General features: G+C 39.6%; 1 non-coding gene across 1 annotated transcript; it reads right to left on the bottom strand.

Moving 5' to 3' along the window:
• Positions 1 to 5,995: 5,995 nt before the first annotated feature.
• LOC130952886 (small nucleolar RNA R71) lies at positions 5,996 to 6,103 on the bottom strand. Its single transcript, XR_009075061.1, has one exon. It is a non-coding gene; the product is annotated as a small nucleolar RNA R71 (small nucleolar RNA).
• Between the last annotated feature and the right edge of the window lie 8,708 nt (positions 6,104 to 14,811).

Here is a 14,811-nt window from a genome sequence, read left to right as displayed (position 1 = left end):
GAAAGAATGATGAACAAAGAGAATGTTATTGACAATCTGAAAAATCATGAAAATTGATTCTTGAAGCAAGAAAAAGCAGTGAAAAAGCAAAAGCTTGCGAAAAAAAAGCAAGCAGAAAAAGCCAATAGCCCCTTAAAACCAAAAGGCAAGGGTAAAAAAGGTCCAAGGCTTTGAGCATCAATGGATAGGAGGGCCCAAGGAAATAAAATCCAGGCCTAAGCGGCTAAATCAAGCTGTCCCTAACCATATGCTTGTGGCATGCAGGTCCAAGTGAAAAGCTTGAGACTGAGTGGTTAAAGTCGTGATCCAAAGCAAAAAGAGTGTGCTTAAGAGCTCTGGATACCTCTAACTGGGGACTTTAGCAAAGTTGAGTCACAATCTGAAAAGGTTCACCCAGTCATGTGTCTGTGGCATTTATGTATCCGGTGGTAATACTGGAAAACAAAATGCTTAGGGCCACGGCCAAGACTCATAAAAGTAGTTGTGTTCAAGAATCAACAAACTTAACTAGGAGAATCAATAACACTATCTGAAATTCTAAAGTTCCTATAGATGCCAATCATTCTAAACTTCAAAGGAGAAAGTGAGATGCCAAAACTGTTCAGAAGCAAAAAGCTACAAGTCCCGCTCATCTAATTAGAATTAATATTCATTGATATTTTTGGATTTATAGTATATTCTCTTATTTTTATCCTAATTTATTTTCAGTTGCTTGGGGACAAGCAACAATTTAAGTTTGGTGTTGTGATGAGTGGATAATTTATACGCTTTTTGGCATTGTTTTTAGGTAGTTTTTAGTAGGATCTAGCTACTTTTAGGGGTGTTTTCATTAGTTTTTGTGCTAAATTCACATTTCTGGACTTTATTATGAGTTTGTGTGTTTTTTTGTAATTTCAGGTAATTTCTAGTTGAAATTGAGGGACCTGAGCAAAACTCTGATAAGGAGGCTGACAAAGGACTGCTGATGCTGTTGGAATCTGACCTCCCTACACTCGAAATGGATTTTCTAGAGCTAGAGAACTCCAAATGGCGCGCTCTTAATGGCGTTGGAAAGTAGACATCCAGAGCTCTCCAGCAATATATAATAGTCCATACTTTATTCGTGATTAGACAATGTAAACTGGCGTTCAACGCCAGTTCCATGCTGCATTCTAGAGTCAAACGCCAAAAACACGTCACGAACCAGAGTTGAACGCCAAAAACACGTTACAACTTGGCGTTCAACTCCAAAAGAAGCCTCAGCTCGTGTAAAGTTCAAGCTCAGTCCAAGCACACACCAAGTGGGCCCCGAAAGTGGATTTCTGCATCAATCACTTACTTTTGTAAACCCTAGTAGCTAGTCTAGTATAAATAGGACTTTTTACTATTGTATTAAGTGTCTTTGATTGTAAGGTCTTTTGACCATTCGGTCTTCTGATCAAGTTTGGGGGCTGGCCATTCGGCCATGCCTGAACCTTCATCACTTATGTATTTTCAACGGTGGAGTTTCTACACACCATAGATTAAGGGTGTGGAGCTCTGCTGTACCTCAAATTTTAATGTAATTACTACTATTTTCTATTCAATTCAGCTATTCCTGTTCTAAGATATTCGTTGCACTTCAACATGATGAATGTGATGATCCGTGACACTCATTATCATTCTCACCTATGAACGCGTGACTGACAACCACTTCCGTTCTACCTCAGACCGAGCGCATATCTCTTAGATTCCTTAATCAGAATCTTCGTGGTATAAGCTAGATTGATGGCGGCATTCATGAGAATCCGGAAAGTCTAAACCTTGTCTGTGGTATTCCGAGTAGGATTCAGGGATTGAATGACTGTGACGAGCTTCAAACTCGCGATTGTTGGGCGTGATGACAAACGCAAAAGAATCAAGGGATTCTATTCTAACATGATCGAGAACCGACAGATGATTAGCCGTGCCGTGACAGAGCATATGGACCTTTTTCACTGAGAGGATGGGATGTAGCCATTGACAAAAGTGATGCCCTACATACAGCTTTCCATGGAAATGAATAAGAAGGATTGAAGGAAGGCAGTAGGAAAGCAGAGATCTGATGAGCGGATAATTTATACACTTTTTGGCATTGTTTTTAGTATGTTTTTAGTAGTTTTAGTTGAGTTCTTAGTATATTTTTTATTAGTTTTTAGTTAAAATTCACTTTTCTGGACTTTACTATGAGTTTGTGTGTTTTTCTGTGATTTCAGGTATTTTCTGGCTGAAATTGAGGGACCTGAGCAAAAATCTGATTCAGAGACTGAAAAGGACTGCAGATGCTGTTGGATTCTGACCTCTCTGCACTCGAAGTGGATTTTCTGGAGCTACAGAAGCCCAATTGGCGCGCTCTCAACGACGTTGGAAGGTAGACATCCTGAGCTTTCCAGCAATATATGATAGTCCATACTTTGCCCAAGATTTGATGGCCCAAACCGGCGTTCAAAGTCACCTACAGAAATTCCAGCGTTAAACGCCGGAACTGGCACCTAATTGGGAGTTAAACGCCCAAACTGGCATAAAAGCTGGCGTTTAACTCCAAGACAAGTCTCTACACGAAAATGCTTCATTGCTCAGCCCAAGCACACACCAAGTGGGCCCGGAAGTGGATTTTTATGTCATTTACTCATCTTTGTACACCTTAGGCTACTAGTTTTCTATAAGTAGGACCTTTTACTATTGTATTAGACATCTTGGTAGCTATCTTCTAATTTTATGCTATCTTAGATCATTGGGAGGCTGGCCTCACGGCCATGCCTAGACCTTGTTCTTATGTATTTTCAACGGTGGAGTTTCTACACACCATAGATTAAGGTGTGGAGCTCTGCTGTACCTCGAGTATTAATGCAATTACTATTGTTCTTCTATTCAATTCCGCTTGTTCTTTGTCCAAGATATCACTTGTTCTTCAACATGATGAAGGTGATGATCCGTGACACTCATCATCATTCTCACTCATGAACAAGGTGACTGACAACCACTCTTGTTCTACAAGCATCTGAGGCTTAGTGAATATCTCTTGGATTCCTGATACACGATGCATGGTTGATCGCCTGACAACCGAGTGCTCGCCTGACAAACGAGCCAGCCATTCCGTGAGATCAGAGTCTTCGTGGTATAGGCAAGAACTGATGGCGGCATTCAAGAGAATCCGGAAGGTCTAACCTTGTCTGTGGTATTCTGAGTAGGATTCAATGATTGAATGACTGTGACGTGCTTCAAACTCTTGAGGGCGGGGCGTTAGTGACAGACGCAAAAGAATCACTGGATTCTATTTCGGCCTGATTGAGAACCGACAGATGAATTCCGCTATGACCGTGACAGGGCATATGCAATCGCTTTCAATGAGAGGATGGGAGGTAGCCATTGACAACGGTGAAACCCTACATGAGCTTGCCATGGAAAGGAGTAAGAAGGATTGGATGAAGGCAGTAGGAAAGCAGAGAGACGGAAGGGAAGGCATCTTCATTCGCTTATCTGACGCTCTCACCAATGATATACATAAGTATCTCTATCTTTATCTTTTATGTTATTTTCGTTCATCACCATATCCATTTGAGTCTGCCTGACTAAGATTTACAAGATGACCATAGCTTGCTTCATACCACCAATCTCCGTGGGATCGACCCTTACTCGCGTAAGGTTTATTACTTGGACGACCCAGTGCACTTGCTGGTTAGTTGTGCGAAGTTGTGTTTATGCCATGGTATTGAGCACCAAGTCTTTGGAGCCATTACTAGGGATTGTTTGTGTTTTGAAAAGTAGTGATCACAATTTCGTGCACCAAGTTTTTGGCGCCGTTGCCGGGGATTGTTCTTGTGTATGGACAACTGACGGTTCATCTTGTTGCTTAGATTAGGCATTTATTTTTTTTTCGAAATTCTTGAAGATGAATTCTAGAGTTTCATGCTGATTTGTTGAAATCTGGCTGGCTGTGAAGCCATGTCTAATTTCATTGGACCGAGGTTTCAACTTATCATCACAAGAGCTTGTTGATTTTTTTTATTTATCAATCTTGCTTTTGGAGCAGTGATCTGCTAAGGCTTGGCTGGCCTTTGGCCATGTCTAGTGTTTTGGACCGAAGCTTTCTTTGAAAGCTTGGCTGGCTGTGAAGCCATGTCTAATTCCTGGACCGGAGTCTTAGACTAGCATTGCACTGATTCCTGGAATTCTCACTAAGAATTTTGATATTTCCACTTAATTTTCGAAAAAAAACAAAAAAAAATTTTTAAAGCATAAAATCCAAAAATATTTCCTGTTTGGGTCTAGAGTCTCATCTTAAGTTTGGTGTCAATTGCATGTTTTTGTTGCATGCATGTATCTCAAGTGATCTTCAAGATGTTCTTGATGATTTCCTTGTTTTGATCTTTGAATTTTATTGACTTGAGTATCTTTGTGTTTCATATGCATTCTCATTAGTGTCAGTAGTATACAAACTGCTAAGTTTGGTGTCTTGCATGCATTGTTATTTGATTTTAGTTACATTTTGATTATTCCTTATTATTAAAAATCCAAAAATATTTTCAATTTGTGTCTTTTCAAGTCAATAATATAGAGAATTGAAGATTCAGAACATACTGCAGAGGAATTATACAGAAAAAGCTGGGCATTCAAAAATGCCCAGTGAAGAAGACAGACTGGCGTTTAAATGCCAGCCAGGGTACCTGGTTGGGCGTTTAACGCCCAAAAAGGGTGCATTTTGGGCGTTAAACGCCAGAATGTGCACCATTCTGGGCGTTTAACGCCAGGATGGCAAAGGGGGAAGATTTTGTTTTCAAATCAATTTTTTTAGTTTTTCAAAATCAAATCTTTTTCAAATCAAATCTTTTCAATCAAATGTTTTCAAAATCAATTTCTTTCCTTTTTAAAAGATACTTACTAACAATTAATGATTTGATTGAACATCTCAAGTATATTGCCTTTTCTGTTGAGAAAGGTTTAATGTTTGAATCATATCTTTTCTTGTTAGGAAAGTCATTAATTTTTAAAATCAAATCTTTTCAAAATTGTTTTCAAATCATATCTTTTAAAATTGTTTTCAAATCATATCTTATCAATCACATCTTTTTAAAACCATAACTTTTCAATCATATCTTTTTAATCACATCTTTTTCAAAATAGTTTTCAATCAAATCTTTTTAATTTCTAATTTCAAAATCTTTTTCAAAAATCACTTGATTTCTTTTCCACTTTTATTTTCGAAAATCAATTAGTGTTTTTCAAAAATGTTTTCAAAATCTTTTACTTAATTTTCGAAAATTCTTCTTTCCCTCTTCTCACATCCTTCTATTTATGGAGTATCACTCCTTCTTAATGCACAATTCGAACTCTATCTGATCAAGTTCGAATTTTTCTACTTCTGTCTTCTACTTTTCTTTTCCTCTGACACCTCAAGGAATCTCTATACTGTGACATAGAGGATTCCATATTTTCTTGTTCTCTTCTCTTTCATATGAGCAGGAGCAGAGACAAAGGCATTCTTGTTGAAGCTGACCCCGAACCCGAGAGGACCTTGAAGAGAAAGCTAAGAGAAGCCAAAGCACAACTCTCTTTAGAGGATCTGACCGAATTCTTCAAAGAAGAAGAAGACATGGCAGCCGAAAACAACAATAATGCAAACAATGCAAGGAAGGTGCTGGGTGACTTTACTGCACCTACTCCTGATTTTTATGGGAGAAGCATCTCTATCCCTGCCATTGGAGCAAACAACTTTGAGCTTAAGCCTCAATTAGTTTCTCTAATGCAACAGAATTGCAAGTTCCATGGACTTCCAATGGAAGATCCTCATCAGTTTTTAGCTGAATTCTTGCAAATCTGTGACACAGTCAAGACTAATGGGGTTGACCCTGAGGTCTATAGACTGATGCTATTCCCTTTTCCTGTAAGAGACAGAGCTAGGATATGGTTGGACTCTCAACCTAAAGAAAGCCTGGACTCTTGGGAAAAGCTAGTCAATGCCTTCTTGGCAAAATTCTTTCCACCTCAAAGATGGAGCAAGCTTAGAGTGGAAGTCCAAACTTTCAGACAGAAGGATGGAGAATCCCTCTATGAAGCTTGGGAAAGATACAAACAATTAATCAGAAAATGTCCTTCTGACATGCTTTCTGAATGGAGCATCATAGGTATTTTCTATGATGGTCTCTCTGAACTGTCCAAGATGTCTTTGGATAGCTCTGCTGGAGGATCTCTTCATCTGAAGAAAACGCCTACAGAGGCTCAAGAGCTAATTGAAATGGTTGCAAATAACCAATTCATGTACACTTCTGAAAGGAATCCTGTGAACAATGGGACTAGTCAAAAGAAAGGAGTTCTTGAGATTGACACTCTGAACGCCATTTTGGCTCAGAATAAAATATTGACTCAACAAGTCAATTTGATTTCTCAAAGTCTGTCTGGAATGCAAAATGCACCAAGCAGTACTAAGGATGCTTCATCTGAGGAAGAAGCTTATGATCCTGAGAACCCTTCAATGGAAGAGGTGAATTACCTAGGAGAACCGTATGGAAACACCTATAATTCTTCATGGAGAAATCACCCAAATTTCTCATGGAAGAATCAAGAGAGACCTCAACAAGGTTTCAACAACAATAATGGTGGAAGAAACAGGTTTAGCAATGGCAAACCTTTTCCATCATCTTCTCAGCAACAGACAGAGAATCCTAAGCAGAATCCCTCTGACTTGGCAACCATGGTCTCTGATCTAATCAAAACCACTCAAAGTTTCATGAATGAAACAAGATCCTCCATTAGAAATTTGGAGGCACAAGTGGGACAGCTGAGCAAGAAAGTTACTGAACTCCCTCCAAGTACTCTCCCAAGCAATACAGAAGAAAATCCAAAAGGAGAGTGCAAAGCCATAAACATGGCCGAATTTGGAGAGAAAGGAGAGGAAGTGAACGCCACTAAGGAAGACCTCAATGGGCGTGCACTGACCTCCTCTGAGTTCTCCAATGAAGAACCATGGGAATCTGAGGCTCAAAATGAGACCATAGAGATTCCATTGGACTTACTTCTGCCTTTCATGAGCTCTGATGAGTATTCTTCCTCTGAAGAGGATGAGTATGTCACTAAAGAGCAAGTTGCTAAATACCTTGGAGCAATCATGAAGCTAAATGACAAGTTATTTGGAAATGAGACTTGGGAGGATGAACCTCCTTTGCTCACCAAAGAGCTGGATGACTTGTCTAGGCAGAAATTACCTCAAAAGAGACAAGATCCTGGGAAGTTTTCCATACCTTGTACCATAGGCACCATGACCTTCAAGAAGGCTCTGTGTGACTTAGGGTCAAGTGTAAACCTCATGCCTCTCTCAGTAATGGAGAAGCTAGGGATCTTTGAGGTACAAGCTGCAAGAATCTCACTAGAGATGGCAGACAACTCAAGAAAACAAGCTTATGGACTTGTAGAGAATGTTTTGGTTAAGATTGAAGACCATTACATCCCTACTGATTTCATAGTCCTAGAGATTGGGAAGTGCATGGATGAAACCATCATCCTTGGCAGACCCTTCCTAGCCACAACAAAGGTTGTGATTGATGTTGATGGAGGTGAACTGATCATTCAAGTGAATGGAGAATCCTTTGTGTTTAAGGCTCAAGGATATCCCTCTGTCACCATAGAGATGAAGCATGAAGAGCTTCTCTCAAATCAGAGTCAAGAAGAGCCCCCACAGTCAAACTCTAAGTTTGGTGTTGGGAGGCCACAACCAAACTCTAAGTTTGGTGTTGAACCCCCACATTCAAACTCTAAGTTTGGTGTTGGGAGGTTCCAACATTGCTCTGAGTATCTGTGAGGCTCCATGAGAGCCCTCTGTCAAGCTACTGACATTAAAGAAGCGCTTGTTGGGAGGCAACCCAATGATTATAATTTATATAGTTTCTTTTGTTATTTTATGTTTTTTGTAGGTTGATGATCATAAGAAGTCACAAAATCCATTGAAAAAGCAAAAACAAAATGAAAAACAGGAAGAAAAACAGCACACCCTGGAGGAAGATGTTACTGGCGTTCAAACGCCAGTAAACCTAGCAGTTGGGCGTTTAACGCCCAGTCTGGCACCATTCTGGGCGTTTAACGCCAGAAAGGGGCACCAGACTGGCGTTAAACGCCAGAAAAGGGTAAGAACCTGGCGTTAAATGCCAGGAATGGGCATCAGCCCGGCGTTTAACGCCAGAAATGGCTCAAAACGTGATTTTGAGCAACATTTGGTGCAGGGATGACTTTTCCTTGACACCACAGGATCTGTGGACCCCACAGGATCCCCACCAACCCCACCACCACTCTCTCTCTTCTTCCCCATTCACCAATCACCTCAATACCTCTTCCCCAAAACCCCTTCACCTATCAAATCCCATCTTTCTCTTCACCACTCACATCCATCCTTCATAAAACCCCACCAACCTCACCCTTCAAATTCAAACCACTTTCCCTCCCAAACCCACCCATAATGGCCGACCCTCATCTCCCCTCTCTCCTATATAAACGCTTCTTAACCCCTTCATTTTCACACAACCTAAACAACACTTCTCCCCCTCTTTGGCCGAATACACCACCATCTCCCTCTTCCTCATTTCTTCTTCTTCTACTCTCTTCTTTCTTCTTTTGCTCGAGGACGAGCAAACATTTTAAGTTTGGTGTGGTAAAAGCGTTGCTTTTTCGTTTTTCCATAACCATTATGGCATCCAAGGCCGGAGAAACCTCTAGAAAGAGGAAAGGGAAGGCAAAAGCTTCCACCTCCGAGTCATGGGAGATGGATAGATTCATCTCAAGGGTGCATCAAGACCACTTCTATGAAGTTGTGGCCTTGAAGAAGGTGATCCCCGAGGTCCCCTTTTCACTCAAAAAGGGTGAATATCCGGAGATCCGACATGAGATTCAAAGAAGAGATTGGGAAGTTCTTACCAACCCCATTCAACAAGTCGGAATCTTGATGGTTCAAGAGTTCTATGCCAATGCATGGATCACCAAGAACCATGATCAAAGTGTGAACCCGGATCCAAAGAATTATCTTTCAATGGTTCGGGGGAAATACTTGGATTTTAGTCCGGAAAGTGTGAGGATGGCGTTCAACTTGCCTATGATGCAAGGAGATGAACATCCTTACACTAGAAGGGTCAACTTTGATCAAAGGTTGGACCAAGTCCTCACAGTCATATGTGAAGAGGGCGCCCAATGGAAGAGAGATTCAAGAGGAAAGCCGGTTCAACTAAGAAGGCATGACCTCAAACCCGTGGCTAGAGGATGGTTGGAGTTTATCCAACGCTCAATCATTCCCACTAGCAACCGGTCCGAAGTTACTTTAGACCGGGCCATCATGATCCATAGCATCATGATTGGAGAAGAAGTGGAAGTTCATGAGGTTATAGCCCAAGAACTCTACAAGGTGGCGGATAAGTCCTCTACCTTAGCAAGGTTAGCCTTTCCTCACCTCATTTGTCACCTCTGTTATTCAGTTGGAGTTGACATAGAAGGAGACACTCCCATTGATGAGGACAAGCCCATCACTAAGAAAAGGATGGAGCAAACAAGAGACCCCTCTCATCATGAGATCCCTGAGATACCTCAAGGGATGCACTTTCCTCCACAAGACTATTGGGAGCAAATTAACACCTCCCTAGGAGAATTGAGTTCCAACATGGGACAACTAAGGGTGGAGCACCAAGAACACTCCATTCTCCTCCATGAAATTAGAGAAGATCAAAGAATCATGAGAGAGGAGCAACAAAGGCAAGGAAGAGACATTGAGGAGCTCAAGCACTCCATAGGACCTTCAAGAGGAAGGAAGAGCCGCCATCACTAAGGTGGACCCGTTCCTTGATTTCCTTGTTCTTTATTCTTCTGTTTTTCGAATTTTTGTGCTTTATGTTTGTCCATGTTTGTGTCTTGTGATCATTAGTGTCTCAGTGTCTTAGTGTCTATGCCTTAAAGTTATGAATGTCCTATGAATCCATCACCTCTCTTGAATAAAAACGTGCTTAAATTGAAAAGAAAAGAATTGCATGAATTTTAAATTTTATAACAGTTTAATTATTTTGATGTGGTGGCAACACTTTTGTTCTCTGAATGTATGCTTGAACAGTGCATATGTCTTTTGAATTTGTGGTTCATGAATGTTGGCTCTTGAAAGAATGATGAAAAAGGAGACATGTTACTGAGGATCTGAAAAATCATAAAAATGATTCTTGAAGCAAGAAAAAGCAGTGAATACAAAAAAGAGAAGAAGGAGAAAGCAAGCGAAAAAAAAAACCGAAAAAAAGAAAAAAAAATAGAGAAAGGAAAAAGAAAAAGAAAAAAAAAGGTTGTGATCCAAGGCAAAAAGAGTGTGCTTAAGAACCCTGGACACCTCTAATTGGGGACTTTAGCAAAGCTGAGTCACAATCTGAAAGGGTTCACCCAATTATGTGTCTGTGGCATGTATGTATCCGGTGGTAATACTGGAAGACAGAGTGCTTTGGGCCACGGCCAAGACTCAATAAGTAGCTGTGTTCAAGAATCATCATACTCAACTAGGAGAATCAATAACACTATCTGGATTCTGAGTTCCTAAAGAAGCCAACCATTCTGAATTTCAAAGGATAGAGTGAGATGCCAAAACTATTCAGAGGCAAAAAGCTAAAAGCCCCGCTCATCTAATTAATTCTGATCTTCATAGATGTTTTTGGAGTTCATTGCATATTCTCTTCTTTTTATCTTATTTGATTTTCAGTTGCTTGAGGACAAGCAACAATTTAAGTTTGGTGTTGTGATGAGCGGATAATTTATACACTTTTTGGCATTGTTTTTAGTATGTTTTTAGTAGTTTTAGTTGAGTTCTTAGTATATTTTTTATTAGTTTTTAGTTAAAATTCACTTTTCTGGACTTTACTATGAGTTTGTGTGTTTTTCTGTGATTTCAGGTATTTTCTGGCTGAAATTGAGGGACCTGAGCAAAAATCTGATTCAGAGACTGAAAAGGACTGCAGATGCTGTTGGATTCTGACCTCCCTGCACTCGAAGTGGATTTTCTGGAGCTACAGAAGCCCAATTGGCGCGCTCTCAACGGCGTTGGAAAGTAGACATCCTGGGCTTTCCAGAAATATATGATAGTCCATACTTTGCCCAAGATTTGATGGCCCAAACCGGCGTTCAAAGTCACCTACAGAAATTCCAGCGTTAAACGCCGGAACTGGCACCTAATTGGGAGTTAAACGCCCAAACTGGCATAAAAGCTGGCGTTTAACTCCAAGACAAGTCTCTACACGAAAATGCTTCATTGCTCAGCCCAAGCACACACCAAGTGGGCCCGGAAGTGGATTTTTATGTCATTTACTCATCTTTGTACACCTTAGGCTACTAGTTTTCTATAAGTAGGACCTTTTACTATTGTATTAGACATCTTGGTAGCTATCTTCTAATTTTATGCTATCTTAGATCATTGGGAGGCTGGCCTCACGGCCATGCCTAGACCTTGTTCTTATGTATTTTCAACGGTGGAGTTTCTACACACCATAGATTAAGGTGTGGAGCTCTGCTGTACCTCGAGTATTAATGCAATTACTATTGTTCTTCTATTCAATTCCACTTGTTCTTTGTCCAAGATATCACTTGTTCTTCAACATGATGAAGGTGATGATCCATGACACTCATCATCATTCTCACTCATGAACAAGGTGACTGACAACCACTCTTGTTCTACAAGCATCTGAGGCTTAGTGAATATCTCTTGGATTCCTGATACACGATGCATGGTTGATCGCCTGACAACCGAGTGCTCGCCTGACAAACGAGCCAGCCATTCCGTGAGATCAGAGTCTTCGTGGTATATGCAAGAACTGATGGCGGCATTCAAGAGAATCCGGAAGGTCTAACCTTGTCTGTGGTATTCTGAGTAGGATTCAATGATTGAATGACTGTGACGTGCTTCAAACTCCTGAGGGCGGGGCGTTAGTGACAGACGCAAAAGAATCACTGGATTCTATTCCGGCCTGATTGAGAACCGACAGATGAATTCCGCTATGACCGTGACAGGGCATATGCAATCGCTTTCAATGAGAGGATGGGAGGTAGCCATTGACAACGGTGAAACCCTACATGAGCTTGCCATGGAAAGGAGTAAGAAGGATTGGATGAAGGCAGTAGGAAAGCAGAGAGACGGAAGGGAAGGCATCTTCATTCGCTTATCTGACGCTCTCACCAATGATATACATAAGTATCTCTATCTTTATCTTTTATGTTATTTTCGTTCATCACCATATCCATTTGAGTCTGCCTGACTAAGATTTACAAGATGACCATAGCTTGCTTCATACCACCAATCTCCGTGGGATCGACCCTTACTCGCGTAAGGTTTATTACTTGGACGACCCAGTGCACTTGCTGGTTAGTTGTGCGAAGTTGTGTTTATGCCATGGTATTGAGCACCAAGTCTTTGGAGCCATTACTAGGGATTGTTTGTGTTTTGAAAAGTAGTGATCACAATTTCGTGCACCAAGATCCAACAGGGACAAGCATCTCCATACACTTATCTGAAATTCCCACCATTGAATTATATGAGTAACTCTATCTTTATTTTCTGCTTTATTTACTATTTAAAAACTCCATAACATTTATTATCCACCTAACTGAGATTTACAAGATGACCATAGCTTGCTTCATACCAACAATCTCCGTGGGATCGACCCTTACTCACGTAAGGTATTACTTGGACGACCCAGTGCACTTGCTGGTTAGTTGTGCAGAGTTGTGACTAAGTGTGATTCACGTTGAGAGCGCTACCAAAGTTTTTGGTGCCATTGTTGATGATCACAATTTCGTGCACCATATATCAAGAGGTCTTTTAAGGGTTGTAATGGGGTTAGGGTCAAGGTAGGATTGTATTTGGTCAAGTGGACTAAAATCTGAATTCTTAATTAACCTAAACTTTCCACCTAACTTAAGACAATCCATGTAATCACAATACAAAATGTAACTACCAATTAACTATGTTTTCCTCATATTCATGCATCCCAATTTTGAGTATAGTACATATGTATTGCTATCACCTTTTACCTTGGGACATTTTGTACCCTTTTATTATTTGCTCTTTTTTTTTCTTTTTTTTCTCTTTTTTTTTTCTTTTGTTTTATTTTTCTCAATGCATATGATTAAGGTATTGAATGCATAAACATGTCCTCAACATTCTTTGCACATTTTTTACAAAAAGTATACAACACCCAATTCTCAAAACAAACGTTTTCAAACCCAATTTTCCCACACTTAATTCATAAGCACTCTCACTAGTCTAAGCTAACCAAGGATTCAAATTAAGGACATTATTATTTTCTGCTTAGAGTTAGTGATGAGCTAAAGTAAAGAACAAAGGGGTAAAATAGGTTCAACTTTGGTTTGCAAAGGATAATGAAAAGGTTAAGGCCATATAGGTATGTAAGCTTAGTGAAAGAAGGTCTCAATCACATAAGTGCATGTATACATCAAACAATGGAAATATAAAATTAAGCAAGACAAAGATCACAATTTTAGAGAGAACAACATACACCATAATAAAACATTGGTTGATAAGATGCAACCAATCAAATAGGTTCAAAAAGCTCACTGGTTTTGTATGTTCGAGCTCTAAAACCATGTTCCCAAAATAAAATTCTTCAAACAAGTTCAACAAAATTTTTTGTTCAAATTAGTGAAATGCTTTAAAATAGTTTCTTAGAAAAGAAATTATTACTTTAAGCAAGCAGTACATAAATGCAAACAATTAACTACACATGCAATTTATCATGCAATGCAACAACAAAGTAACCAAGAGAATTAAACATTGGTGTTGAGAAGAAAGTAACTAACCCACGGAAGTCGGTATCGACCTCCCCACACTTAAAGATTGCACCGTCCTCGGTGTATGCAAAGATGTGCAAGTGGATGGGTTGCTACAACTGATGAAGTTTCTTCAAAAGATTGTGCGGAAGAACTTGTTTGTCACCCTAATTAGAATTTTTTATTTCTCCTCTTGGTGGCCATCCTGAAAGAAGAGAAAAAGGAAGAAGAATATCCCACAAACAAAAATATGCAAACAAATGAAATATAGGTGGTATAATGCCAAATAATAATGAGGATCTCAACTACATGGTAGCTACAACATGCAAGTGAGTAAATAGTATAGGCAAATGACATATCAATAGTGCAAGAATTGCAACAATGGGGGAAAGAGATTGGGTCATGAAGGGCAATATAAGTTCATATCAATGTAAAAAGAATACAGGTGTCATAGAAGATTAGGATTGACTTAAATAATATCACCCAATCAGAATAAAATAAGTCACGAAGCACCAGAATAATACAAGAGATATTCAATAGTTGAGCAAGAAAATTCAACACCAAAGAAAAGGTACCAAATTTAGAAAAAAAATAAAAACATGCACAAAATTAAAATGCAATGAGTGAAAGTATGCAAATGCAATAAGGAAAATAGAATGAAAGAGAATAAGGATGAGAGGTTAAAGAAATGAACAAGAAGAAAATAAGAAAGAAAGAAGAAAGAATAAGAAAGGAAAGAGGAAAGAATAAGATAGGAGAGAATAAAGAAGTAAAATGGAAAATGGGACGCGACGCGCGCACGTAGGTCACTGATAAACCCCATTTTTAGGGTTTATCTTGTATTGAATTTTTTAGGGTATTTTGATAACCTTTTCTCGCATTTAGCCTACGAATTGGCATGGTTTTGTAATCTCTCCCGTATTTGTGCTTAAGTGTAAAAACATGCTTTTTAAGCCTTATTTTGATGAATTCTAATTCCTCTTTGATTCCATAAGATGCCTTGATATGTTTGCTAGTAATTCCATGATTGAA

The sequence above is a fragment of the Arachis stenosperma genome, chromosome 9 (assembly GCF_014773155.1).
Source record: "Arachis stenosperma cultivar V10309 chromosome 9, arast.V10309.gnm1.PFL2, whole genome shotgun sequence".
Lineage (NCBI taxonomy): Eukaryota > Viridiplantae > Streptophyta > Magnoliopsida > Fabales > Fabaceae > Arachis > Arachis stenosperma.
Note: the sequence above shows the minus strand (reverse complement) of the source record. Positions and strands in the feature narration are given on the sequence as shown.